Raw genomic sequence first — 27,007 nt, 5'->3', positions numbered from 1 at the left:
GCTGGCGCAGGCTTATATCCCAGAGGGTGATTGACACCCAACTGGGTGGGGCTTGATCCATTCAGGCCGACTGATTGACAGCTGGCCAGGTGTTGTCCTGTCCCCTTACACTCCTGCAAGTACAAATGTTGCCCCCTGCAGTAGACCGGTGGTGTACCAACTCAGCTCTCAACCCTTAATTGTACTCCCTTCTAATTTTTTTATTCTTAATATAGTAAGTCATGTACCCAAGATAATTTATCAGTTTCAGTTTTGTATTCAGTTAAAGAAATAAAATCTGCAGATGAACAAAACCATTGAAGTCAATATCAATTTATTGCTAATTGGTTATCTCTAGTCACTCAGTAGTCTTATCACACATTTAGACAGCCTCTTCAGATGCCAATTAAAATGTTCACCAAGTTTAAAAATATTTAAAAGGGAGCATTTTCAATTGTTTATTTCCATTATAAATAATTGCAGAGCATTACCATTTATTCATGCATTGCCACCAATCCCAGGAACTGCCTTTATTTATTTATTATCAGCAAAGACAAACCATATTTATTGTCCATGCTTGCCTTTTACTCAGTCATGAGCTCTGTGTCTTCTTCTATGACCACTGCAATGGTGTAAGTACTCCCAAAATATTGATTAGAAAGGAGATTCAAATTCTTGAACTAGCAGCTTTGAAAGAATGGTAATGTATTTCCAAGTCAAGCTAGTGTGTGACTTGAAGTGAGGGCAGTGAAGTGACAATAATCCTTACATTCCTGCCTGTGTGATGCCCTATTGCTCCTAGAGATCAAGGCATTGGAAGGTGCTGTTGGAGAAGTCTTGGTCCATTTCTGTCGTGCATTTTGTTGAGTGTGCTTAACTATAGCCAGGGTATAGGTGATGGGAGAATGAATATTTAAGATGCCAACTCTGAATTTGCTCTGTCTCAATCCTTGTAAACAAAAGAGAAAGCTGAAGCATTTTTAAGAAACCTCAGCCAGAAGAGCTAAGAGGATGATCCAACTTAGCCTTCTCCAGTGGTCCTGCATGTATGCCAGATTTCAGCTAATTCAGTTCACTCATATGATATCAAGAAACAACTCTTGGCACTGGATACTGCAAAGGCTAAGGCCCTGACAATGTTCTGACAATAGCACCCCAGAACTTGCAGCACCATTGGGTAAACTGTTCACACAATGCCCTCTATCTGATAATGCCCAGGAATGTCCTATCCACAGGAAGCAGGACAAATCCAACCTGCCCAATTTTCACTGCATTATTCTACTTATTCTGCAAAGTGATGGTAGGGCTAATTAGTAGTACTATCAAGCAAGACTTGCTTAGCAACAACCTGCTCATGGAAATATCATCTGGTCCATCCCATCTGGGTTCACTGATGCTATAAATTACTGACTGATTTGACAAAAACCAACAATGGTGCCCTACAGTGAGTCAATAACATCAGTTAGCAGAAACTTGGATTAGAGTTTCACGACAGAAAGTGGAGAGCTCTGGCTGCCACAGAATGCTGTAGAGAAAACAGCCACAGATCAGGAATGTGTTATAGACCTGGTGACTTCATTTAAACAAGATCCATTGTGTAGCAGCCAGCAGATTCCAAAGAGAGTCAAAGATTTTACTTTGTTTAAATATGTTAATCCTAGATCAAATTTTATCTGGAGATTTGAATTTTTAACCCAGGGTGCATAGGCTTCGTTGAAATCCAAGTGAAATGTCAAAAAGAGTGGCTGAGAATGAAGGAGCTGAGAATACAGCAACCTAATAACTACTTCTCTTGAATGACTAAAATATTTCCTTCAGAGAAGGTTATTTCAATAGATGACTTTAGAATATGTTTTGAGGCAAAGCTGTTTAACTTTGCAGCTGGCTAATTGATTGTCAAGGTTCTCAGGTATATAATTTTCCCATGGGGAAACTCCATGCAAAATGAGAGGACATCCAGAATTTCCAGTTATTTTCTGAATTCCAGTTATTGCTGGAGTTGATAGACTGGGATCATTTGTCAATTAAGGTATCATCCATTTAGTTTTCATAAAATGCCACATGCCATGATTCCTGTATCATAAATCTGATGATCAAAAATGCAGTAGAATCACCATTATCCGGCACTCAATCAACCAGAAACTCGAACAACAGACGTTCAAAATTGAGGAAATAAATAAATTGTAAATGAGAATTACTAAAGTTATAAATTACAGTTCAAAACTGTAAAAGTAAATATTCTCCGAAGCAACACACAACGCCTTGGGAGAAAACATTCAGCCAGTGGAGCACCCCAGTCGTGCCCTGCCACAAGAAAGTTGTGTTTCAATAAAATGGCCGAGCCCAATTGTTGCTGAGGCAACGCTCCCGCGGTATCTCCCCATCCCTGCCCAGTAAGAGTCTTTATTAGTATTAGGTATATTAATAAGGCTTTATCCGTAAACTTGAAGAAGGATGGATCAATTATAACAGCAGCACGGTTAGTGTACTGCTGTTACAGCGTGAGTGACTGGAGTTTGAATTAAATGAAGGTGCACCAAGGGGCTGATCGGAACACTTGCATGGAGGTGAGTAGAGCTGCATCAAGGGTCTGACCGGGTCACCAGGGTGAAGAGCCGGTCAATGCCACTCACCACTGGGATGAATCTCCCAAAATACCTACCTATCACTGCCTGTCAAGAGTCTTTACTTTTATTAGTATTAAGTATATTAGTAAGGGTTTATCTGTAAACTTGCTGGAAGGGGTTAATTATGACAGCATCAAGTAGTGGCTAGCGAAACACTGTTGCAGTGCCAGTGATTGGGGTTTGAGTTTAAATTTTGTAAGTTATGGAAATTACTTGATCAAAGTGAACATTACATAATAAAAGACTACAAAGCTGATTTTTTTTTCTAATTACTTTTCATTTTGCACTCTTTTGTCTTTTAAGCGGTATATACTTAAAACATTAGACATTGTAAGAATAAGTCTCAGTCAACCGGAAAATTCTCATATCTGACATTTACGATCCCCACAGGTGCAGATAATGAGGATTTTGCTGTATTATAGGGCAAATGGAGGAATGTCAAAATGATATCTTGAGTACCATGATCTCTCCATCCAGAAGGGCTCATGTCAGTAGCTCTCAGCTTGTGTACTGTGTGCTAAATGCAGAATTACAAGTCTTGCTCAGCGACAGATGATATTCTATCAATCATCAGTGTTGAACTCAAACTCAGTGACAGTTTTGGACCTTGCATTTAGCAAGGCATGCACAGAAGTCCGAGATTGAGTGAAGTTCCAACCAAATTGGAGAAGCTAACTCCGTTCAACAAGATTTGCCTTATTGTCTAAGTGCCTCATGTCTCACATTCACCATGTGTACAACTAAGTGTCAGATCATTAAAAATGAATCTCAGCACTCAGGTAATATTGAGTTGGCAGCATTCTAGAAGTCATCTCTTCAGGCTCGACTAAAAGTGTTGATCTTACCACATGACAGAACACTATTTAATGCATCTGGATTATTATCGGAGTTTCTTTTAAATTCCTTGAACAAATAAACAGGTTTGCATTACCTACTCAGTTTAGCAAGTTAACATGTAGTTTGGGACACCTGCATGTACCACATCCTGGAGGAACAATTATAGCTGAAAGTCAACAAACTTTGATTGGATTGCCTAGAGGTGTTCAGTAAACCAGCTTACACAACACAATGGAATAGTTGCTCAATCTCTTTAAACAATAAATCTTAGCAAATGATTGCTTCGCCAGCTCCTGGACTTGTGATTTAATTCAGGTGATCTGCTTTTTCTTTGTCAGCAAAACTGATCCCATCTCATTCATAGTTTTCTTTTGGGTCAGAGAATAGCAGCATCAGTTTTCCACGAAGATTATCAGCCGACTTTTGCTTCAACTCTTTCATGATTCAAGCATAGTCTATATTTCTTCAGCAAAAAAAAACAAACTTCTGGAGGAGCTCAATGGGTTAGCCAGCATCTGTCGAGGCAAAGGAATGTCAGTGTTTCAGATTGGAACCTTGCATCAGGTGAATGACATTAAGTTAATCAAATGATAAAGCGTCGTGTCTATCAAATTATTGCTTATTCAGTGAAATATATAATTCCCTTGCCAAAGAAACTTAATACTCTGGTTAGAGTCCACTTGGCTCAGACATGAAAAAGACCACTAAATTTTCTTTCTTGAATTAGAACCTCAATGAGTATGTTTCCGTGATCATAGCTGAGCACACCCAAATTCTCTTTAAATATTTATTTACCATCCACCCAAATCTACCATCTGAAGGCAGTTTATGAAGGGAAAGAATGAGGAATGTAAAAGAGGGAAATGGATCAATCTTCAGCAGTGGGATGAAATTGGGAATATGAATCAGAAGCCTGTTCAACATCTCTCCACTGTTACTTTGCCTTTGAAACTCTCAAATGATTTGCAGTCATGTGCCTTGTACACACTTTGGGGCATCGCGGTTAGCGCAATACTGTTTCAGAGCTAGTGACCCAGGATCGATTCCAGTGCTGAGTGTAAGGAGTTTGTACATTCTCCCCGTGTCTGCATGGATTTCCTCAGGGTGCTCCTGTTTCCTCTCACCCTTCAAAACATACGAGGATCGTAGGTAGATTAATTGGGATATTTGGAGGGCATGTGCCCATGTGCCAGAAGTGCCTCTTGCTGTGTCTAACAAAGATTTAGAGAGATCTATTGACAAGCATTGATCCAATAAATTCCTATAAATCAAGTAGGACAATGCCAAACCTGTTTCACTCATTGGCACGTTTTCTTTTGCTTTTGCTCCTCCATTTCTCAGTTGAGGCCAATTTGAGAAAATTAAGAGAACATAGAACATTACAAACACAGCACAGGCCCTTCAGCCCATGATGTTGTGCTTACCCCTTATATATAAACCTACTCAACAACTAAACCTTCCCTACCTGATACCCAAAACCCTCTATTTTTCTTTCATCCATATGCCTGTCAAAGAAGCTTTTAAATGTTCATATTGTACCAGCCTCCATTACCACCCCTGACAATGTATTCCAGGCACCCATTATTCTCTGTGTAAAAAGTTTACCCCTGACATCTCCCTTAAGCTTCACCCCCTCACCTTATACATATGTCCTCTAGTGTTTCTACTGTCACCCCAGAAACAAGATACTGGCTGTCCATCTTTATATGTTTCCCATGATTTTATAGACCTCTAATAGGTTATTTTTCATTCTTCATTGCCCCAAAGAGAAAAGCCCTATCTCTGTTAAACTTGCCTTGTAAGAAACATTCACAAATCTAGGCCACGTCCTGGTAAATCTCCTCTGCACCCTCTCTAAAGCTTGCACATCCTTTCTATAATGAGGGGACTAGAACTAAATACAATATTCCAAGTGTTGTATAACCAGAGTTTTATAGAGCTGCTACCTCTTGATTCTTGAACTCAATCTCCCTACTAATGAAGACTTGCATGCCATAAGTCTTCTTAACCACCCTATCAACCTGGACAGCCACCTTGAGAGATCCCTGTGTTTTCCACACTACTTAAGTATCTGTCACTAACTATATATTCCATCTTCAATTCCAATCTTCCAAGTTGCATCATTTCACAGTTATCCAGATTGAATTGCATCTGCCAGTTTTATGCCCAACTCTGCCTCCTGCCTATATCCTCTTGTAACCTAAGGTATCCATCTACACTATCCACAACATCTCGTGTCATCTTTGTTAAGGTCCAGATGATTATAAAAATCACAAAGAACAGGGGTTCCAGAACAGATCCCTGCAGAATCCCACTAGTCACTTACAACGGCGAACTTTGGTTGGTTAACAGCAGTAAATATGCTACATTATCACATCAGCATATTGTAATCTACCATGTGCATTATACTGATTGGACCATATGGCACATTTGATGGCCAGACAAATTTTGGGGCAACCTTTGGAGAATCAGCCAGTGAAACACAAGAACTAGTCATTTGATATTTAGAACAGAAAGTTTCCTCCAACTAAAGATTGTGTGTTATAGATATCACAACACAACTCTGCCTCTGTATGACCTTCAAGGAGAACAGACCCTATGGACTACTGCGCCTGTGATGACTATTGAATATCCACTAAACATACACAATTATTTACTTTCCCTACATTCTCATCAATTCCTCCCAGATTGTATCACTCATCTGCACACTGGAAGAAATTTACAGTGACCGATTCTTTGAGTAGACTTACAGTGGGATGTTGTCTTTGGGATGTTGGAGGAAATGCATCTGATCACAGATTGTGCCAACTCCACACAGAGAGTATCCAAGGTGAGGGTTGAATTCATGCCACTCGAGCTGTGAGGCAACACCTCTACCAGTATTGCAACTATGCCACCCTTCAAGTTTGAGTCCATGTATGAGCAAGTGGATGAGTATATGGAATAGCGTCCAATCACAGATGGGAAAATCAAAGCTGTTGTGGTCACATTATTCTTACGATAATCAACTTCCTTGAAGACTTACCTCTTCACACTTGTTCCCTGTAAGGATTTTCTTCCTTTATCTCAATTACTCCACCTCCGTCAGATCTGCTGGCAGGACGAAGTCTTCCATGACAGATGATCACAGATATCCACCTTCTTCAAACAGCATGGCTTTCCCTCTACCACTATCAACTCGGCCCTCACCTGCATATCCTCTGTTACCTGCACATCTGTCCTGGCCCCCTCCACCTTCACACACAAATTGGAGAAACAATACCTTGTCTTCTATCTGGGCACTCTCCAACCAGATGCATTAACATTGACTTCTCTGGTTTCCATTAACCCCTGCCCCCCTTTGTTCTTCCCTCTGTTGCCTTTCCCTGAGCTGAGTCTCTCTCTAGCCCCTTTCACACCACCAATTCCGTATGGATTAACTGGCTAATTTAGTAGACCCATTTCCAGTAATTGTGTGGTGTAAAATGGCCCAACCAAGCAGACAGAGTTAAATTCAACCTGGCTCTGACCCTTGGTGGAGAAAGTATCAGAGCTGGGACGAGTTAACTCACTAATCTCCTTCTGATGGTGTGAAAGCACAACCTGCTCCGCATTGTCACCACTGGAGATGGAACCCCCCCTTAAAATGCCAGGATGCCAATTAAACAGGTAAATCATGATGCAGTGGGAAAGGTGCCCGAGTGCAGTGTACTCGGTAAGTTTTCCTGCTCCTAGAAGGGTGGGCTAGGAGACAAAATCAATTCTCACCTTTCCTCATCATATCCAATTAACACCTTTTGTTAATTTGTTCTGGACTCCTCCCCCTCTCCCATTTTTTCCTCTTTCTCTCTCCAATCTTTATCCAGACACCTTCCTGTTTTTTGCTTATACATTGAAGGCCTCAGACCCAAAATGTTGGTAAAATATCTTTACCTCCTATGGATGCAGTGAGGCCGGCTGAGTTCCTTCTGCATTTCTGTGTGCTTTTACTACAATCACAGCATCTGCAGATTTCATGTTTCACTCCAGACTTACTCTTTGACCTTCCTCTAATCATTGATCAGAGCATCCATGGAATATTCCCTGAGTAAATGTAGAAATTTTATTTCAATTCTGTGTGTGCTGTAAGATGCCAACTTGTATCTATTTACAGAATCCTGCCTAAGAATATGAACACAGGTATTTCTTGTGATTGAAGAATATTCGAAGATTGACCCATCAATTGTTGACCTGACTTTGATTTTACAACCAAACAAAGGTGGTTCAAGTAGATGTTTGGAAGATTGTCTATTTTTCTTCTGCTCAATATTTAAAGACCTGCAGAAAAAGGTTAAAAAAAGAATGATGTAAATTCTTTATTTTTATTTCTTTGAAATTTCACAAGAACAAAGTAGTGAATCAAAGTGTTGACATCAAGTTAATTGATAGATACATGTAAAATTGTAGAATGACATTGGTTCTTTACTATGAGCTGTCCAATGGATTGGGTCCAATTTTGAAAGCATATGCTGGGGTCTGTGCCAGCTCTGCATGTTTCACTGGCCACAGGAGGAAACCACACCCCTACAAACATATACACTTACAAATTAAGAACAGGATTAGCCTGCTCTGTCCCTCAAGCCTACTCTACCATTTAACCAGATTGTGAATGATCTAATTGTAACCACAGCTCCACATTTCAACCTATCCCATAAATTTTCACTCCCTGATTTTCTACAATCTATCTATGACTGCCTTAAAAATAGTCAAAAAATCTGTTTCCACTGCACTTTTAGGAAGGGAGCTTCAAAGACTCAAGAGCCTCTGACAGAATTAAAATTATTTCCTTTCTCTATTTAATACATAGCCTACTATTTTTTACACAGTGTTCCCCAGTACTTATTTCACATGAGGAAACATCCTCTCCACATCTTGCCTGTTGAGATTTCTATCTCGTATCTCAAGAACTACAAGAGCATAGAATATGACAGCACAGTACAGGCCCTATGGCCCTTGATGTTGTACCGACCTATATATTTCTAAACTCTTCCTACCTCATAACCCTCTGTTTTTCTTTCATCCATGTGCCTTTCTAGTTCTCTCTTAAATGCCCCTAATGTCTCAGTGTCTAATGTAACACCAACAATTCTCATTATGGTAATGCAAAAAGAGTCACAGAGTCATGTAGCACAGAAGCAGGCTCTTTTAACCACCATATGCCCGTTGTACATCATGTACCTATTAATTCTGATCCCATTTACCAGCAATTGGTCAGTTGTCTACTATGCCTTGGTGATTCAATTATTCATCCAGATGGTTCTAAAAGGCTGTGTGAGTATCTGCTATTGTCTGAGACTATGCATGCAAATTGCATCATCATCTCAGTGAAATAATTCTACCTGAGATTCCCAACTCTTTCTTACTCACTGGTATTGACTGCAATTAAGGCCATGAATAAATATCAACACCCAGTATGAGAAATAGTCAGGTTGGTACTAGAATGCAATTTACCAGAAATAAACAATGGAATGATTGCATCAATGCTTTTAATGAAACATATGCAATTATATGCCTTTGGTTTTAATTTCTATTAACATAATTATAAACTCAATGAAGAAGTATTAACACAGGCCAAAGACTGTTGGTAACTTGCAGTCGAAGGACTAACACAGGCTGCGGTCTGCTGACAACTTGCAGTCGAAGGACTAACACCAGTCTGCAGACTGCTGGAGACTGGCTCACGAGAAAGAGATATCAGAACTAGGATTCAAGAGGGTTCTGAGGGCAAGAGGGGCTCTCGAAGGGCCTCAAATGCTGAAGGCTTCCTGATCATACCAGAGGTTTGGGATCTGGAACTCAGGTTGCCAATGAATTGAATAGGGGTCTCTGAGGCTGCAGAGGGTACAGGACGGCTGGAGGTGAATCCATGGTCACTCGATGTCTCTAAAGGGGCTCGTTTTACTTCTCTTTTTTTTTGTATTATTGGGGGGGCCAGGCATTGCTCACAACAATGCTTTGTTTGCCTTTACGGCAGGCAAAAGTTGGTAGATCATGTATATTACATTTTTTGTATTATTGCATTACAATAAAAGGAACCTTTGATTTTTGACCTAACTGAACTGCAAACATGAGCGTGGTCTACCAACATGAGCATAAAAAATGCACATTTCAAGTAATTTTTTTACATTGTTTATAAAAGTTACTAATCATTTAATTTAGTCCTTGTTTGAATGGTGCATGTTGGCTTCAACCTCGGAGAATGCCTCTTCATAATTGGAACTTGTACATGCACTTGAGAAAGCAGATCCAGTCCTAGTTTAATATCTCATAGTGCCTTGGCAATGCAGTACATTTCAGTATGGCAATGAAATGTCAGCCAAAATAATGCCCACAAGACTGGCTTGAAATGAATACAAGAGCAGCTAGCCATTAGGAAGAAGTCAGGGATGCCTTCATTAAGTCCAACCAATGACCGAACCAATGGCATATTGAACAGACCAGATCTACTAAACCATTTATGATGATGATGTTTTCAAAATCTAAAGGAGCATGTTAAAAATGAGGGCAGAAAATTTGAAACAATACCCTTTGCCAGCAAAGGGTAAAACACAGTGTTAAAAAATTTGCTGTCCATAAAACTCAATATTAATGTGATAAAAATTGATGATAATGGATCTCCCACAGTAAAGAGATTGGAGGACAAGACAATGACAGGTCTCCAGTTTTAAGTGAACTGGCGCAAGACAGAAAATGTTGCTGTAATAAGCATGGTAGGGAACTCTGGCACAACTGGATTGTCATTGTTCACTGGATATCAGCATGAATAGAATATAACTGGAACTTTCACCTTCATTGCATTGTGGATTCTGACAACTGATCATCTTCTTGAAGAATCTTGAGAGGTTAATAATCCCACTCTAAAGAATTTGGACACCAAATCAAAGTAGTTAGAGTGTAATCGTGCATACAAATTTGGTTAATGAGTGGCAGTAGACAATCAACTATGAGCTAAAACAGGGGCAGACAACCTTTTACCATGAGGGGGCCGGATAGTGTGTCAGTTGTTGAACAGCAAAATGTACTGATGCTATGATAAATAAATAAACACATAGATAAATTAAAAAATAAATGAGGCATTTCGGGTCAGGGAAGGCATCTTCAAATCTGGAAAGGCACAAAAAATCAAGAGTTAGTCATTAAAATGACACAATTTAAAAAAAAAACAAAAATCAAAAAGCGGAAAAATAAGTCACAATTTAAAAAAACTAACCCCAAAACAGAGAGCAGTGAGAGGGGGAGAATGTCACAGTGGAGAGGGGAAATATCCCACAAAGAGAGGATGAGCCTCATACAGAGAGAGGGCCGTGTCACAGAAGAGGGGCGTGTCACAGAGAGAGGGGCATGTGACAGAGAGAGGGGCGTGTCACAGAGAGAGGGGCGTGTCACAGAGAGAGGGGCATGTCACTTTAGCTGTATAACTAATAATTTGACCTCGCAAATATGCTTTCAAAGCATCCCACAACGTAAATTTACTTTGTACTGATCCCTCATTTGTCTCAAAAAAAAGTTTAATCTGATCTCTCAGAAACAAAACAAATTCAGATCATCTAAATAACATCTCATTAAACCTCCAATGATAAGTTCTTTCAACTCTCTCCGCAATCTCACAAGAAATCAGCAACAAAGAATGATCTGACAATATTCTACTCTTATATTCTGCATAATCAATCCTTCCGTGTAAGTGAGCTGGAACCAGAAAAATATCTATTCTAGAAATATACAGTGGAACTTTTGGAATTAGAGAAAGAAATCGCAGATCTAGAGAAAAAGTTTCAAGAAAATGCAATGGAAGATAATAAGATACACTTATCTAATCTGAAACGTTGCTATAATATGAAGCAAACTTTTAATTATGAGAGATTGCTTTTGAGATCAAAACAGCATTATTATGAATTAGGGGAAAGAGCACATAAAATATTGGCATGGCAATTGAAAACTGAGCAAACTTCTAGAACAATTAATGCAATACATGGAAATTCCGGTGTTACTTATAAACCATAGGAGACTAATGAGGAATTTTGTGTTTTTTTACCAAGATTTGTATGCATCTGATGAGAATGTAGATGCCAAACAGATTGATACTTTTTTGTCTAAGTTGAAATTATCTTCTTTGAAGAAGGATGATGTAAAATTGTTAGATGCTTCATTTATGGATTTTGAACTTAAATAAGCATTACAATCTATGTTGATTGGTAAATCACCTGGTGAGGATGGATTTATGGTAGAATTTTATAAAGAATTTTATGATTTGTTGTTTCCAGTGTATATGGATATATTGAAGCAGGTTACAGATATTGGGTTGCTTCCTGAATAATTTTTGAGAGTATTGATAACAGTTATACTTAAGAAAGATAGAGACCCATTGACTGTAGCTTCTTATAGACCTATATTTATTGAATGTAGATTATAAGATCGCAGCAAAGGTTTTAGCAAATAGATTGGCTAATTTTTTTCTGAAATTGGTGCATTTAATCAGGCAGGTTTTATTAAAAATAGATATTCAGCTGATAATATTACTAAATTACTTACAATAATTAATGCATCAAGACAGCAACTTAATCAACCAATTATATTAGCATTAGATGCTGAGGAAGCTTTTGATCGGGATGCGTGGAAATTTTTGTTTAAAGTGTTGGAGAGATTTAAATTTGGACCATCTTTTATTGGCTGGGTTAAGGCATTATATATGGACCCTTCTGTGCGGATGGTGACAAATGGTCAAATTTCTCAAGTATTTACTCTATATAGATCAACTAGGCAGGGTTGTCCATTGTCACCAGCCTTATTTGCATTAGTTATAGAACCTTTAGCACAGGCAATTAGACAAAATACAAATATTCAAGGTATTACTGTTGGGCAATGAGAGTATAAAATTAATACATTTGCAGTTGATGTGTTGATATATTTATCTAAACCTAAGAATTCTTTACAATCTTTACAAGATTTGTTAAAATTTTACAGATCAATGTCAGGGTATAAGGTAAATTGGGATAAAAGTGAGATATTACCTATATCTGATGAGGATTATTTTGATTATATGGAAATTACTAAATTTAAATGGTCCGATAAGATTAAGTATTTAGGTGTAGTTATTGAAAAGGAGTTTAAGAATTTATATGGTTTAACTTATTTACCTTTGTTAAATAAGATTAAGTCTGACTTAAATTAATGGAAGGATTTACCATTGACATTAATTGGTCGGGTAAATTGTATCAAAATGAATATATATCCATGTATTCAGCATTTGTATCAATGCAAAAGTTGATGTGGACATATGATTTGGAGGTCTTCGGTTACAACATTTTCAAAATTATTATCAGTCAGCCCAGTTTAAATTTATTAATAGATTGTTTGATTTTGATCAACCATCGATGTGGACTTATGTGGAAATGGATAAGATACAAGAAAGATCAATACATATATATATAAATGGAATTTATTCCTTTTACAAACATATAGGTTACCCGTTTTGACTCATTTACAAAGTATGGATTAAATGGAACCAATTTATAGGTATGAAGGATGTATGTTCAATTAAAACTCTGTTATATCAAAATCAGTTGATTCCTTTTTCTATGCATAATCCTTATTTGAAGGATTGGGACTCAAAGGGTCTGGTATCAATTCATGATTGTTTTGAGGCAGGTTTATTTCTTTCATTTGATAGGCTTAGAGAGAAGTTGAGGATATCACAAAATACACTGTTTGCTTATTATCAGGTATGTGATTTTTTAATGAATAGTCTTGATTGGGAAATGATACTACCAATACAATTGAAGTTTGAAATATTACTTATGGATAAGGAAAAGAAAAGGTTTGTTTCTGAAATGTATTCGTTGTTACAGACAAAAATGAAGAAGGTAGGCATATTGAGAATAAGAGATGAACAGGAACAGGAGTTATCTACTTCTATTACTGAGGAAGAATGGTCAGATTTATGTCTGCATAGAATCACAAAATTAGTTAATCTGCATTATAGTCTTGTTAATTATAATTTTGTGCATCAGTTATATTTAACTCCTGAAACATTAAAGAGGTATGGTTTTAGAGGCTCTGGTTTGTGTTTTCGGTGTGGAGATCAGATAGGTACTTTTGTTCATTCTGTGTGGAATTGTACAAAAGTTAAACCTTTTTGGGAAAAGATTATAATTTTTGTGCTTGATTTATTCCAAATAGATTTATATGTGGATCCATGGCTGTGTTTATTAGGATATATGAATCCATTGACAGCATGTTTGGATAAATCTTGGATGACATTTATTCAGTTGAGTTTGGCAGTAGCTAGGAAAAATTATGTGGTGTTGAGTATACAGAAATGGCATAATGAAATTCAATCATGTTTATGTTTAGAAAAAAATTACATATAATTTGCAAAATAATAATTCTTTTTTTGAAAAATTGTGGACTTCATACTTGAAATGTATGAATTTAGATGTTGAGCAAATTTTTTTAATTGTTCTTGTTTGAATTGCTGAAATGATGTATTCCAACCTAACCCATTCTGTTTATAAATACTTCCTTTTATGTATGTTAAGCTCTGAGGGGGGGGGAGGGATAGTAAGGGGTGGGATAGTGGGGTGGAGGGTATAGGGGGTAAATTTAGAAGGTTTTTTAATGTATTTTTGTATTTTATATTTGTATTTTGTAAAATTTTAAATAAACTTTTCAAAAAAAAAGGGAGGGGTGTGTCACAGAGGGGAATGTCACTGAGAGAGGGGCATGTCACAGAGAGAGGGGCATGTCACAGAGAGAGGGGCATGTCACAGAGATAGGATGAGTCAACTCACAGAAAGAAGTGACAGAGAGAGAGAGAGAGAGAGAGAGAGAGAAAGAGAGATTTACACACAGATAGGAAGAGCCACCCACAAAGAAAGGGAGGGAGAGGGAGTCCAACCAAGGTAGAGGGAATCCTACACTCTGTGAGGGAGTGCAACATGGAGAGGGAGATCATTGCAGAGAGACGAGAAGTCACACAGAGATATGGTGTCATATACACATAAAGTCTCACATACAGAAACAGGAAGTGTGTGTGTGTGTGTGTGTGTGTGTGTGTGTGTGTGTGTGTGTGTGTGTGTGTGTGTGTGTGTGTGTGTGTGTGTGTGTGTGTGTGTGTGTGTGTGTGTGTGAGGGAGAGAGAGAGTATCACACACAGATAAGTTGAAAGAGCGTTACGAAATAGGTCATATTGCACAGAGAGAGAGAGAGAGATGAATTCTCACAGATGGGACTCTCACAGAAGAGATGTGTCTCAGCCAGTGGAGAAGGCTTTCACAGACAGCAGGGTAATGTCACCATGAGAGGGGGGGGGGGAGAATGACACCGTGGGAGGGGAAGAATGACACTGTGGGAGGTGGAGAACATCATCGTGAGAGAGGATGAATGTTACTATGAGGGTAAGGGAGTCTTGAGTAGAGGGGGAATCTCATGCGGGCGGGGTTCTCGCGCAGAGGGTGGGGGAGTCTTGTGCATTGCGGGGGAAGTCTCGCGCAGAAGGTGGGGGAGTCTCATTCAGAGGACGGAGGGGTGTATCCACAAATGAGGGCTAGGGGTCTCCAATGACACAGCAATGGAGCCGCACACAGGGAGTGGGAGGTCCCAATGCAGAAAGTAGGGGAGCCTTCAAAGCAGAGTGAGGGAGCCGTGCACTGAAGGTGGAAACAGGACACAGAAGCGAGGAGCCATGCAGTGGTTGGGGGTGGGGGGGGGGGGAGCCATGCACCAGGCTGGATAAATTTGGATCACAGGCCAGATGCAGCCCATGAGCCATAAGTTGCCTACCCTAAGACAACCAGATGGCATTAACATCGACCTCCAATTTCCACTAAACCCCACTACTGAGTCTTTCTCTTTCCCCATCCCTCTGTCTCCTTTCCCTCAGCTCCCACTCACGAAACATTGGGTACTCTTTATTTCCTATAGATGTTGCAAGACCTGCTGAGTTTCTCCAGCACATTTGTGTATTGCACTCAACCTCAGCATCTGCAGTCTTTTCTGTTTCATTGAAACAATTGAGTTGAGTGGTTCCAGTTCTGACACAACCAATGTGTCAGACCAAAGATTGACAGAAGAGGCAGTGATAGCTATAAGCAACTTGCAATTGAATTCTGAGACAAAGAATCGATCCATCAGGAGAAAAGATCAGATTGTTCTGACTGGTGTGAAGTCAGATGCAGTGTCATCATTTAAGTAACTAATTACTTAGGCAAGGTTCATTTTGAAAGTTGGATACAACTTTGATTGCGTGAAGAATGCTATTCACGGCTTCAGAAAGATGCTCATTTAGCAGTATTAAAAAAGGAACATCAATTCCAAGATACAAAATGGATAGCTTGAATCCAGTTTTCATGTTAAACCACAAGAATATTTTAATATTTCTTTTAAGGCGTCAGGCCCTGCCGGTATGCCTGGCTGGGTACTGAAAACCTGCACGAACCAACTCACCGGAGTGTTCATATACATTTTCAACCTCTCATTGCTGCAGTCAGAGGTTCCCACCTGCTTAAAAAGAGCATCAATCATCCCAAGAAGATTAGTGTGAGCTGCCTCAATTACTGAGTTAGTAGCACTAACTTCTTCTGTGATGAAATGCTTTGAGAGGTTGGTCATGGCCAGAATTAACACGTACCTAAGCAGAGATCTGGACCCACTGCAATTCGCCTATCGTCACAATCGCTCCACAGTAGATACAATATCGCTGGCTCTGCACACACCTCTGGATCACCTCAAAAACAGCAACTCATACATATGGCTGGTCTACATCGATTACAGCTCAGCCTTTAATACTATTATTCCCTCACTGCTGGTCAAAAAGCTACAAAGTCTAGGCCCTCTGTACCCCTCTCTGCAAATGGATCCTTGACTTTCACATTCAGTACAAATTGGAAACAATATCTCCTCCTCACTGATCATCAACACAGGCACACTCCAAGGATGTGTGTTTAGCCCACTGATCTACTGATTATACTTCCATGATTGTGGGGCCAGACACAATTCCAATGCAATCTACAAATTTACCAATGACACACAGTTGTCGGCAGAATCAGAAATGGCAAAGAAGAAGCATACCGGAGGGAGATATGTATTCATTGAAACATAGAAACATAGAAACATAGAAGATAGGAGCAGGAGTAGGTCATTTGACCCTTTGAGCCTGCTCCGCCATTCAACGAGATCATGGCTGATCTTAAAGTTCAGTACCCCGTCCCCGCCTTCTCTCCGTAACCTTTAATACCCTTATACTGAAGAAATATATCTAATTCCCTCTTAAATATATTTAATGAACCTGCCTCTACTGCCCTCTGTGGCAATGAATTCCACAGATTCACCACCCTCTGGGTATAGAAATTCCTCCTCATTTTGGACCTAAATGGTTTGCCTATTATCCTCAAACCATGGCCCCGGGTTCTGGATTTTCCCATCATTGGAAACATCCATTCTGTCCAGTCCTGCCAGAATTTTATATGTCTCTATGAGATCCCCTCTCAATCTTCTAAACTCCAGGGAGTACAATCCCAATTTGCGCAATCTTTCCTCATAAGTCATTCTTGCCATTCCAGGTATCAGCCTGGTGAATCGCCTCTGCACTCCCTCCATTGCAAGAACATCCTTCCTTAGATAAGGTGACCAAAACTGCACACAATACTCCATGTGGGGTCTCACCAAGGCCCTGTACAGCTGCAGTAAGGTATCCTTGTTCTTATACTCAAACCCTCTTGATATGAAGGCCAACATACCATTTGCCTTTTTAACCGCCTGCTGTACCTGCATGCTCGCCTTCAGAGACTGATGTACAAGTACCCCTAGGTCTCTCTGCATTTCCCCATCTCTTAATCTATTGCGATTCAAATAGTAATCTGCCCTCTGGTTTGTATTACCAAAATGGATAACCTCACATTTATCCACATTGTAGTGCATTTGCCATGTATCTGCCCAGTCCCTCAATTTATCCAAATCACACTGGAGCTTCCTGACCCCCTCTTCCGTGCACACAACCCCTCCTAGCTTAGTGTCATCTGCAAATTTGGAGATATTACCATTCATTCATTGAATGGTATAATGACAACATTGTGCTCAACATCAGCAAAACCAAGGAGATGATAATGGATATCAGGAGGAAGTCAGGGGAACATGACCCAGTCCTCATCGAGGACTTCAAATGCCTGGGTGTCAACAACTTTGAGGATCTGTCCTAGTGCCTCCATATTGATGCAATTACAAAGAAGGCTTGCCATGGGCTATACTTTGTGAGGAGTCTGAGAAGATTCAGTACGTCACCAAAGATGCTCATACTGCCTTGTATGGAGGAGCCAACTCTTAAGACAAGAACAAATTTCAGAGGGTTGTTAACTTGGCCTGTGACATCACAGGCACCAAACTCCACTCCTTCGATGACATCTACATGAGGTGGTGTCTTCAAAAAGCAGCCTCTATCCTCAAAGACCCCCATCACCCAGGCCATGCCCTCTTCACTCTGCTACCAACAGGAAAAAGATACAGGAGTCTAAAGATGAGCACTCAACAGCACAAGGACAACTTCTTCCCCACTGCCATCAGATTGTTGAATAATCAATGAGCCAAAGACAATGACTTACTTTTCGTGCATTATTATTTTTTCCTTTTTTATAGTAATGTTGTAAGATGTTCATCCTCACACTCACAGCACATGTGGCAGGGTATACAGGTTATCACAGATTATAAATCATTTGGTATAGCATCTGTTTCCAGCTGTAACCCCTTAAAACTCTCTGAAGAGCTTAATTATTTCTATGCTCGTTTTGACTGAGAAAATAAGGACGTCCCTTTCTAGATGGATCTTTTACTGAATGAAGTACATCTCTCATTTTCTATTACAGATGTATGGGCCATCCTTAGTAGGGTGAATGCGCAGAAGCAGTTGGACTGGATGGCATTCCTAGTCAAGTGCTTAGAGCTTGAGCAGATTAGTTGTCAGAGGTTTTCACGGATATTTTTAATCTGTCCTTTGCCAAGGCCTTAGTTCCAACAAGTTTTAAAACTGCTATAATCATGCCTGTGCCAAAGCGCTCCACCACTAGGAGTCTGAATGACTACCATCCAGTTGCGCTTACTCCCATCAGCGTAAAATGTTTGGAGAGGTTGGTTTTATCTCATCTGAAATCTTGTTTGCCTGCCACTATGGATCAACATCAATTGGCCTAACGTGTTAATAGGTCGACAGAGGATTCCATTTCTACTCTGACTCACCTGGATAGACCAAACTCTTATGTAAGATTGTTATTTATTGATTACAGTTCAGCTTTCAACACTGTTGTATCATCAGAGCTGATAACCAAATTTTATTCATATGGTATTAGCTCATCCTTTTGTAATTGGATTCTGGATTTTATTACTAACAGACCCCAGTCTGTTAGGTTGGGAAATATTTTCTCTTCAAGTATCATCTTGAACACCGACCGGAATACCCAAGGTTCCATGCTGGGCCCCCTTTTGTATTCCATCTTTACCTCCGACTACATTCCTATGTACAACTCAAACTTAATTATAAACTTTGCAAATGACACCACAGTAGTAGGCCTGATCACAGGGGACGATGAAACAGCCTATAAGGGTAAGGTTCAGCATCAGCCTTGTGGTATGCTGACAACAATTTGTTACTCAATACTCTGAAAACAAAATAGATCATTGTGTATTTTAGATGGGCAGGAAGCCACACACACAATTTATATCAATGGAGCAATGGTGGAGCTTTAAATTCCTGGGTGTCCATATCTCTGATGATCTCACTTGGTCTTTGAATTCATCAATGTTGATCAAAAAGGAACAACATCTTTATTTTTTGAGATGTATGAGGAAGTTACACCTCCACCCGAGAATACTATTGGATTTCTATAGATGTACTATTGAGAGTGTGCTGACATACAGTATTTCGACGTGGTACGGGAATTGTCCTGCACAAGATAGGAAGGCAGTCCAGCGGGTGGTGAAAACTGCCCAACAGATTGTTGGAGTGCAATTGCCTACCATCCAATCTATCTATAGGGGATGATGTTTGGACAGGGTGAGGAATATCATTAAAGATGCAATACACCCTAACCATGAACTATTTACTCTCCTACCATCGGGCAGACACTATAGGAGCCTTCACGCGAGAACTACCAGACTTAAAAAGAGCTTTTTTTTAATGAAGCTGTGATAATGTTAAATATTAATTCATGGCATTAAATGTTGCTGCACTTATATTTCAGATTCAGTAACCTCTTTTTAACAATTTATTTTAGAATATTCCATTCTTATTGTACATGATTTATAGTGTGCATTTTATTATATGTATTTATTGTATTGTATTCTATTTTATGTTCCGGTCGATGCTAATCATGTTTCATTGGTTGGTATACCAGCATAATAACAACAAAGAATATCAACGTCATCTCTATCAGATGAATGTCTGCACTATGATTGCTGCTACCAAACTCTGAGATTTATGACTTGTTCATGACAATAAATTCTGATTCTGATTCTTATTAACTGAGGCAACAAACTCGGCAGCTATCAGGCAGACTGTCGCTCAAATGGAGGGGTGGGATACTCCGTGAATGGCGTTGAAAATGCAATGTCTCCACACAGCAGGAATGAAAGTGCAAGGCTGACCTGTGGAAACGTCACACAGTTGAGTGGTACCTTGCAGCCTAAAGGCTACATCCTCGAGTTGTTCAGGCTCATGACAGCAGTTCTATAAGCAGGGAGTTCGTCATCCTGGCGTTGAGCTTTGGCAAGCGTCATGCAGTCTACACCTGGAGGGAGGACACGTACTGCTTGAAAGAAGGAGTGGGACAGGGCATCAGCCACCACAATACTCTTACCAGAGATATGTTTAATCCTGGTTGAAAACTCGGATACGTAAGATAAATGGTATTGCTGGGGGGCTGAACAGGGATCTGATGCCTTCATGAAGGCAAACGTCAGCAGTTTGTGGTCAGTAAAAACCATGAAATCCCTGCCTTCTAATAAATAGTGGAAGTGTCTGACCACTAGGTACAGTGCCAGCAGTTCCTTATCAAATGTGCTGTATTTCGTTTCCGGATGGCAGAGGTGCCTACTAAAAAATGCTAGAGGCTTCCATTGTTCATTGGTGTACTGTTCCAAGATTCTACCTACTGCCTTGTCAGATGTGTCTATCATCGAGGCAGTTGATGCATCCATTTGTGGATGGACCAGCAATGTTGCCTTCACTTAGGTGTCTTTTGTCTGCTGGAATAGTACTGTCATCTCCTTTGTCCACTCGAGTTCTTTGGCACCACTGGACATGAGGTCAAAGAGGGGTTTGATAATGGGAACTACAGAGGGTAGAAAGTGAAGCTAGAAATTGACCATTCCCACAAATTCCTGGAGTCCTTTGATGGTGTCACAAATCTGAGGATAACTTCCACCTTGCTAGGCAATGGAACGACACCCCGGCTGCTGATATGATGTCCCAAGAATTGGATAGAGGACTGCCCGAATTTGCACTCAGCAAAGTTCACAGTTAGCCCGAAGCTCAGCAATGGCCAGGACACAGCAGCAAGAATGAACTTTCAAATGAACTTACTGTCGCCAAAGTTCAGGAGTATAGTCCATGTGCTATATATATGAATTGAACTGTTATTCACTACAATGAGCACCAGAAGCATACTCCTGGTACAGGTATCAAAGCCAAAAGGAGGAAGGACACTAACCTCCACATCCGTGTTGACTAGAAATTTGTACTGGGAGAGTTCATCCCAGACGTAGATCAAGCTGTTATGGTGGCCAGCAGCCATAGCCATTGGCGACGACTGGCCATGGCGTTTCCCGGAAAAATGCAAAGGGGTCCCAGCCTTGCTGTTTCCTGTGCCACAGAATGTCTGCATGGGTGGCCACTGTTTGAGGGTTATCAAAGTCCTCGTCAGCCAACTGACTCTAACATCAACTGCTCAAAGAGCAAGCAAGGCCTATGGCCGTCTGCTCATACCAACATATCATTCATTATCTCTAAAGGAATGCGGACCCCCAGGCCATCGATATGGAAGAGCCATCCAGCTCGCTTGCATCGTGAGAGACCGTAAATCTGGAGAAGGAGGGCTTTTAGGGCTTCGTGCTTGCCAAGAGCTGGTGGGTCCCAAAGGAAATCCACTACTTGACCAGCAGTGTCCTGGTCGAGAGAGCTTACCACATGATAGTAATTGAGGGGGTCCACTTCTATTTTGCGAATGTGGAACTGCGTCCCAGCCTGCCTGAACTAAACTTCAGAATAAGTGGTCCAAAAGACAGGCAGTTTGAATGAAACCACTGCATTGTCCATGTTGGGTTCAAAATTAATTTGGGCCCATCAGGGTCACCAATGTAGCAACTGTGTCACAGTACGAAATGAAGAACGAGAAAATGATCAGAGTGGAGTGGAAGTTCAGTAAAAGTCGTTTACTCAAACAGTCACACACAGCTTTTTAAAACCCCTCAAATTCAAATAATGTTATCACATCGTGACTTCATGACTTCACTCGAAATCTCCCGACCTGGTTCAATTAAGTCTCTGGTGAGCTGCTACACAACCACAAAAGAATAGAGAAGCTTCACCAGCAATTTACCAATACTTTAAAGCCTGATTAATGAAAAATACCTTGCATTGCAAGTTCCTTGCATTGGGACTTTTAGTTAAACAGAAATGTCTACTGATGCTGTGATTGCTAGTGCAATACATAAAAGTGTTGGAGCAACTCAGCAAGTCACATAGCGTCTATAGGAACCAAAGGGATATAACTAACATTCAAGGTATGAGCAAAAAGCAGGGAAGGGGAGGAGGGAAGAAGGGGTGGGGGTGTGCACAGGCCAACAGGCAAGAGATCATAGGTGGATATGGGTGGGAGGGTGGGAAAAAAAGCTAAAATTTGATTGGAGAGGAGGTAGCTCTCTAAATGGAGACAGAATCACATAGGGAGCTGGAGAAAAGAAGATAGAGGGAAATGGAAAGAGAGAGATGGGGAGGGATCTAAAGAAAACTGTAAAAGATTATGTTAATGCTATCTGGTTGGAGAATGCCCAGATGAAACATTTGGTTTCGTTCCTCCAATCTGAGGGTAGCCTCAGTTTGGAAGGGGTCATCTTCTTTGTAAATCAGGTGGGATCATGCACCAGTGATCCCGCCACAAGACAAATTTGCCCCTCTTCTCCACTCTCTGTTTTTTGCATGGCCAATCCCTCCAGGACTCCCTCCTCCACTCATACCTTCCCACTAATTTTCCCCTTGGTATCTTCTCCGACAACTGCAGGAAATGCTACACACTCACATTCCCTCACCACCATTCAGGGCCCCAAGCTGTCCTTCTACGTGAAGCAACACTTGGGAGATTGTTTCATCGGGCATCTTCACTCTGTCTGCTGCAATAATGGAGATGTCTCAATGACCAAACATTTTAATTTCACACCTCATTCCCACACCCTCATGCACTGCCGAACTGAGGAGTCCCACCAATTGGAGGAGCAACACCTAACATTCCATCTGGGGGCTCACCAACCAGATCGCATTAACATTGACCTCCAGTTTTTGTTAGGCCCTTCCCCATATCACTTTCCCTCTCCTTCCTTTCCTCCAGCTCCCCACCCTGTTTTCTCTCTATTCAGAGAACTATCGTTCACTTCTTAGCTTTTTTTCTTTTCTGCTCTCCCACCCATATCCACCCGTGGTTTCTTGCCTGCTAGCCTGTGCACCTCCCCTTGCCCCTTCTTCCCTCCTTTCCTCTCTCCCCCCACCATCATTTTATTCAGCTTCCTGCCTGAAATGTTGGTTTATATTCCCTTGTTTCCTTTCGATACTGCATAACATGCTGAGCTTCTCCAGCACTTTTGTGCATTGAGTTGGAAAGTTAAGAGTAGGTAGGGCTTCCATTGTGGTTTGTATCATGTGATGAGACGGAACACTGGAAGATCAGTGACATGTCCAAAAACACAGAATTCTAATCTATATGATACCAATCCATAAAAAAAATAATTGATCACTTTGTCTCCCAAAATTCCATATTCTTTATACACCATCACTGCACCCATGCCCTGCTTAGATAAGTGAGTGGTATGGCTTTGGGAACATCATATAACCATATAACCATATAACCATTTATGGAGCAAAAACAGGCCATGTTGGCCTTTCGAGTCCACACCGGTTCACTGATTTTGTGTGCCCTCTTCAGGTATTGGTCCCGGTAGATCTTCATTCAATAACGATGGGCGAATTTCAACCTGTACTTGTTTGGAAGAATTTGTTCAAGAATCTTTCAAAGCCCATTGAAACTTAAAGAAAAGAGTGCATTTAAGAGCTTTTAATATGTTTCTGTTCAAAGAATGAATTACAGTAAATAATAGGACATGTAGTTAGGCCAAGAGGTGTAGTCATATGTTCTTATCTGAAAGCCAGGTCAACAAGCTAATGTAATGGTTTCGATAAATTCCTTGGAGAATTGTGTAACCCAACACTAAAGGATAACAATTTCTGAGGTTTGAATATCTGAGAATGGTTTCTGTTCTATTTTAGAGCAATTTTTTTGTTGCTCTGATCGCTTGGAATTATACACCAGGTCAAATAGTGTGCATTTGATCGGGGAATCTAACCTTACTTTAGCAGAATGGAGATATGAACTGAATACACTAAACAAAAAAGATTAAGATCTGACACAATATATCTCTTACACTATTTTCTATGAGTAACATGGTTATTTCCTGTTCTGCAAATGATGTAATCTTGATATCAGACATATTTACATCCATTCTCAATCCTAGTGTGGAATCTTAGATTGGTTGCTTTGTACACCCCAGATTTAGAATGTACTCGTGCCATTACATTATTATGCTCTAGGTTAATGAGCTCATAAGTAAGCAAGTTCCAAGTCTAATTTATTTTAAATTACTTTTCTCTTTCCTTTCTGACAGATGCTATTTTGGAAATAAGTTGATTTCAACTCTGCAATATCAAAGAACAGTAATTTCAAAACATACCTAGTAATGAAACTCAGATGCAAATGGATCTGAATTTCAAAAGTGGAACTGAACAAACAATTGCTTCTACAAAGACAGAAAGTGAAGTTAGCAGGGCTAAGTGTGTGAGGGTGTGCAGAAGCAAATATCAAAGAATTTTCAGTCCACATGTAACAGGGTTATGGTGAATCGAATAGTGCCGACAATTAAGGTGTGGTTGTTAGGATATGAGTTTTGAAGAATGCATTGACATATTGTGATATACCCAGAAGGGTATTGAACTTCACTGGGTTTCTATTGGTGTTTATTTCCTGATGTCACCACTCCTGTTGCCATCTGAAGCTGGAGGGACACTAAATACCTGCAGAACCAGGATGGGCATCCTTCTCTTTACTTAATACTCTAAAGCCCCAAGTGCAATTATCAAAAGCCAGTTCATCTTCTTTAAGATCACCTGGCAAAGTTAATATGCAGCTTCCCTTTGAAGTCTTCATTCACTGCAGTATTTTGAATCTTCAAATATTGCCAGGTCCATCTGTAGCCCATGAGTGTTTAGTTTTAAAGAGACATGGACTAGATCACTTTCCTACAATACTTTAATGATATTTTTGTGGTAAACCATATGTTTGGATGTGCTAGGACACACACCTTGATCCTACTGGCCCCTGAATAATGGCATCTGTGCCACAGTCCCCTCCTCAGTTCAGGGCAGTCGACGAGCATGAACAGACATAATTTCGGTAGCTAATAAAAGCCTTTCAGTTTCTTTACAATGTCTAGTCTTTGAAGTTGTTGATGGTGGATCAATTTTAATTGTATTCTTTTTACAGAAATAAACATTTGAACCAACAACCAAAACATAATGAACCCATTAAAACATTTTCCATGGCATATGACTCTCAACATGGCTCTTATTAAGGTTTATTATTTGTGGTGAATAGTTCACTTGGATTTAATAGGTTTCCATGTAAATTAGCAGAATGGAGATATGAACTGAATACAGTTATTTAAAAAGATCTGACACAATATATCTCTTATACCATTTTCTATGAGTAACATGGTTATTTCCTGTTCTGCAAATGATGTAATTTTGATATCCCAGCACCTAGTTACTTTAGCTATTTCTTCGTCTCTTCCTATGCTGGTAACATTTTATTTTGATTGGAAATTCTGCAAAAATATTTCAATTCAGTCTAGCGTTGGTGTCCCACTGTAAAACAGGAAACAAAATCCCATAAAACTGAATTTTTGTTCAGTTCTCATGAGAAACAAAATCCTGTTCAGAAATCAATCCACCTGACCACAGCTCAGTCTTCAACACCATTATTCCCTCAGTGCTGGTCAAGAAGCTACAAATTCTGGGCCTCTGCACCCCCCACCCTTCCACTCCTGCAACTGGATCCTTGACTTCCTCATTGGACGACCATAGTCAGTCAGAAATGGAAACAACATCTCCTCCTCACTGATTATCAACACAGAGGCACCTCAAGGATGTGTGCTTAGCTCATTGCTCTACTCAATTATACACCGATGATTGTGTGGTCAGACGCAATTCCAATGCTATCTGCAAATTTGCCAATGACACCACAGTTGGCAGAAGAATCACAGACAGCAATGAGGAACCATACAGGAGGGAGATAGATCAGTTCATTGAGTAGTGTCACAACAACAACATTGCACTCAATGTCAGCAAAACCAAGTAGATGATTGTGGATATCTGGAGGAAGTCAGGGGAACAGGACACAGTCATCAAGGTCTCAGTAGTGGTTAGGGTCAAGAACTTCAAATTCTTGGGTGTCAACACTCTGAGGTTCTGTCCTAGAGCCTCCATGTTGTTGCAATCACAAAGAAGGCTAGCTAGCAGCTATACTTTTTGAGGTGTTTGAAGAGATTTAGAATGTCACCGAAGATATTCGAAATCCACTATTGATGTATTGTGGAGAGCATTCTGGCTGGTTGCATCACAGTCTGGTATGGAGGTGCCAATTCTCAGGACAAGAATAAACTCCTGAAGGTTGTTAACTCGACCTGTGACATCACAAGCACCAGCCTTCACTCCATTGATGACATCTACAAGAGGCAGTGTCCTTAAAAAGCAGCCTCTATCCTTAAAGACCATTACTACCCAGGCCATGCCCTTTTCACTCTGCTACCATCGGGAAAAAGATACAGCAGCCTAAAAACAAGCGCTCAGCGGCACAGGCTTCTTCCCGCTGCCATCAAATTCCTGAATAATCAATGGACCAAAGGCACTGCCTTACTTTTCTTGCATTTTTTTTATTGTTGTGAGGTGTTTTATATGAACATTTTCACTATGATGCCGTCATAAATCACTGAATTTTGTGACTTGTTCATGACAATAAGTTCTGATTCTGAGTCTGATTCTGAATAAGCAGCTCTATTCCTGACACTGACCCAGTGTAAGTCAGAATCTCATCTTCCTCTGCAAATAAAATTGTTCCTAAATCATCTCAGAAGATATGGGTATGAGGACAAATAGTTCATTTGTTATTCATTTGCTTCATGTCTATCAAAACATGCAATTAAATATTTGTTGGGAAGATCTGTCAATTCCTAAACTGACTCAATTT

The 27,007-nt window shown here is 40.1% G+C and overlaps 2 long non-coding RNA genes across 4 annotated transcripts; one reads left to right on the top strand and one right to left on the bottom strand.

The window, feature by feature from the left end:
• Positions 1-336: 336 nt before the first annotated feature.
• Positions 337-10,760, bottom strand: LOC138757599 (uncharacterized). 2 transcript variants are annotated; one of them, XR_011353721.1, is made up of 6 exons: positions 10,672-10,760; positions 10,430-10,565; positions 10,249-10,318; positions 7,356-7,739; positions 6,469-6,533; positions 337-3,958 (listed from the first exon to the last, which is right to left on the bottom strand). It is a non-coding gene; the product is annotated as an uncharacterized lncRNA (long non-coding RNA). The 2 variants fall into 2 exon arrangements; XR_011353720.1 differs by having other exon boundaries at positions 6,469-7,739.
• A 107-nt stretch (positions 10,761-10,867) lies between these two features.
• LOC138756238 (uncharacterized) lies at positions 10,868-25,189 on the top strand. 2 transcript variants are annotated; one of them, XR_011352892.1, is made up of 3 exons: positions 10,868-11,138; positions 13,129-13,180; positions 24,372-25,189. It is a non-coding gene; the product is annotated as an uncharacterized lncRNA (long non-coding RNA). The 2 variants fall into 2 exon arrangements; XR_011352891.1 differs by lacking the exon at positions 13,129-13,180.
• Positions 25,190-27,007: the final 1,818 nt, after the last annotated feature.

This window comes from Narcine bancroftii, chromosome 3 (genome assembly GCF_036971445.1).
Source record: "Narcine bancroftii isolate sNarBan1 chromosome 3, sNarBan1.hap1, whole genome shotgun sequence".
NCBI classification, from domain to species: domain Eukaryota; kingdom Metazoa; phylum Chordata; class Chondrichthyes; order Torpediniformes; family Narcinidae; genus Narcine; species Narcine bancroftii.
This window is presented reverse-complemented; position numbering and strand designations above follow the sequence as displayed.